The 2,724-nt window shown below is 39.0% G+C and overlaps 1 pseudogene; it reads right to left on the bottom strand.

The window, feature by feature from the left end:
* Positions 1-458: 458 nt before the first annotated feature.
* LOC102468389 (histone H2A.Z-like) lies at positions 459-840 on the bottom strand (annotated as a pseudogene).
* Between the last annotated feature and the right edge of the window lie 1,884 nt (positions 841-2,724).

Here is a 2,724-nt window from a genome sequence, read left to right as displayed (position 1 = left end):
TTCTCCTCCATTCTCCTCTTGGGATCTTGGGCACGCACGCACACGTGCCCGGCGTGAGTTTTAAGCCACCGGGTCCGGGACGCGAACCACGGTCAACTACGTGGGAGTCCAGCAACTTAGCCATTACGCTAACTTCTGGTTCCCTGTTACTATAACTTCTGCATCCCAATTAAAATGCAAACTTTTTTTTTTAAGAGAAACAGTCAACTCAATCAAAACCCACTACTTCAGAATCAATAGCTTCTTTGAAGCCACAGCAGCACTTAAATATGGTTAAGACTCAAATGCAGGAATTGGGTTGGTTAGAGAGCTAATTAAACTTCCAACCTGCTCAAATAGAATTGCAAAAAGCCAAAATTGTGTTTTTCACAGAGATACATACATCAACTGGAATCACTAACACTGGACAGCTGTTAGAGTATTTAGAGTCCTGAGATAATATGGAATCCAGGTATCCTTTAGACAGTCTTCTGTTGTCCTTTCTGCCCAGTCGGAGATTTGTGGATGTGTGGAATAACGCCACCACCAGCAATTGTAGCCTTGATGAGAGAGTCCAATTCCTCATCTCCATGAATAGCAAGTTGCAAGTGGCAAGAAGTAATATGCTTTACCTTTAAGTCTTTTGATGCATTTCCTGCCAGTTCAACTACCTGTGACAAGGTACTCCAGGATCGCAGCATTGTACACAGCAGCAGTGGTGTCCACAAGTCCGTGCTGGTAGTCCTAAATTTCAAGTGTTGAAATATGACCCATCAGGAACAGCAAGCCAGCTCTCTGCAAGCGGGAAACTGCCTTTGTCTTGACCTTTCCAGAGTCCTTCCCAGCCTTACCGCCAGCCATTTAGAATTCTGCTGAAGTTCACACAAGCAAGGCAGAAAAAAGGCTAGTCAGACAGGGAGAAGCCACCAGCTCCTTCTTCATCACTCTGTGATTCAAACTCAGGTGGTTTGGTTGTTAAAGGTGCTAGATTCCCAGCTGGCCAACCATGAGGTTCAAGTCCCAGACCTAACGGCTTGCTTTCTTGCTTCCCTCTGCTTTATTTCTATGGTAGAAGATTAAAACATTGTGTTCAAGTCCCTATCTCTCCCTGTGGTTATAGCCTCACAATATGGCCTTTCTGCTACTTCCATCTAGAGGTGATGTCTATTCTGTGCCTCTCTCCAACTCTTAGCTGGCCATGCAACTTTATTTGCAAACATAAAAAATACTAAAATAACTCCTGGAGATTTTATATATATATATTTTTTTTTATATATATATTTCTTCCCTGGCTTCATCCTTTAATGGTTTTAGCTAAAAACAAATGAGCAAAAGTCAACAACAATAAAAAAAAAAAATCTTCAAAGTGGAGATAATGGTTTCCAAGTCACTAGGATAAGAAGCTGATGGTCATTAGTTGTACCATACATATAAATAAACACACAGACCCTTGGAAACATCCATGGAACACACAGAAGAGGGCAAGGAGAGGGAAGCAGACTACAGGCCCAATAGAGCAGGACCCCAGAATCTCAGTACCTGAATGTCATGGTCAGTTATCACTCTGATCTCACACTCCCACCATCTCCTCACTGCAGGACCTCCTAGATTTTGTGAAATGCATTTTGATTGCTTTTATTGATTTGTACCCAAATCTCTCCATGTCAGATATAAACAGGACTATTTTAAGCTTTAACAATTACTTGGAATTTATATGGCCAAATGGATTAAGCCTTTTGCTTAATGGAACTGAATGGCCTTTACCCAAAAGATCTCACGTGGCCCAAATAATGCATATAATAATATGAAAGTTCAATTGACTCAATTGAACACTTCTATATATGCTAGTCCTGCCTCCTTTTCTTTCTTTCTTTCTTTTTTTTTTTTTTTCCCCACAATAAGTCACTGAAAGGGACCAAAATACGAGGTTCCAATTTTGGTCACTCACCAACTGTGTGAGTTGTAGCAAATTACTTAGCCTCTTTGAATATTAGAAGGATAAACAAAACAGGAATCATATTACCAGTATCATAGGATTATACCATTATAATTAAATGAGCCTCACTTGGAAAGAGCCTGAGATACTCTCATTTGCTCAATTAATATTCATTTTCCTTGTGCTGTGTATTGATTCATTTACTACACATCATTCAAAGTCTGGCTTAAATGAAGCCCCTTTGTGAAGTCTTTATTCCCAATGTCAGCTCATATTAAACTCTTTTTTTAGTCTCTAACTTATTCAAGCACCTTTTCTTAGTCTAAGCTAGACCTAGGGATATAACCATTCGCAGAACCATCCCTGTCACATGAAGAAAGATATAGTAAATGATTTAAGACAAGATTCATTAAGCTCATCATGATGCAGGCCAGTTATTCGGGTAATTATGGGAGTATAGAACAGAAACAAATCATAGAAGGCTTCCCAAAAATGTAGCTTTGAAACTGAGATAGGAAGGAAGCGAGGTATTTACCCTGAGCAACAAAGAAAAAGCCCATGTCAGGTTCTCTGAACTCCTCACTTATTTTTTCAAACATACTCATTGGTGCTTCTACTCTATACTGTCCTGTGAAATTTTCTAATTGGTTCACTTGGCTGTTTCCCCCATTATACCTTACATTCACTTGGAGCAGGGACCAATTTCTCCACTTTTTTATTTATTTATTTATTTATTTATTTATTTATTTATTTATTTATTTATTTTTGCTTTCTAAATTATAAGACAGTGCAGGTCAAATGATGTTGAT

The sequence above is a fragment of the Tupaia chinensis genome, unplaced genomic scaffold (assembly GCF_000334495.1).
Source record: "Tupaia chinensis unplaced genomic scaffold, TupChi_1.0 Scaffold000101_1, whole genome shotgun sequence".
Lineage (NCBI taxonomy): Eukaryota > Metazoa > Chordata > Mammalia > Scandentia > Tupaiidae > Tupaia > Tupaia belangeri.
The sequence above is the reverse complement of the archived record's forward strand: the minus strand, read 5'-3'. Positions and strand labels throughout refer to the sequence as shown.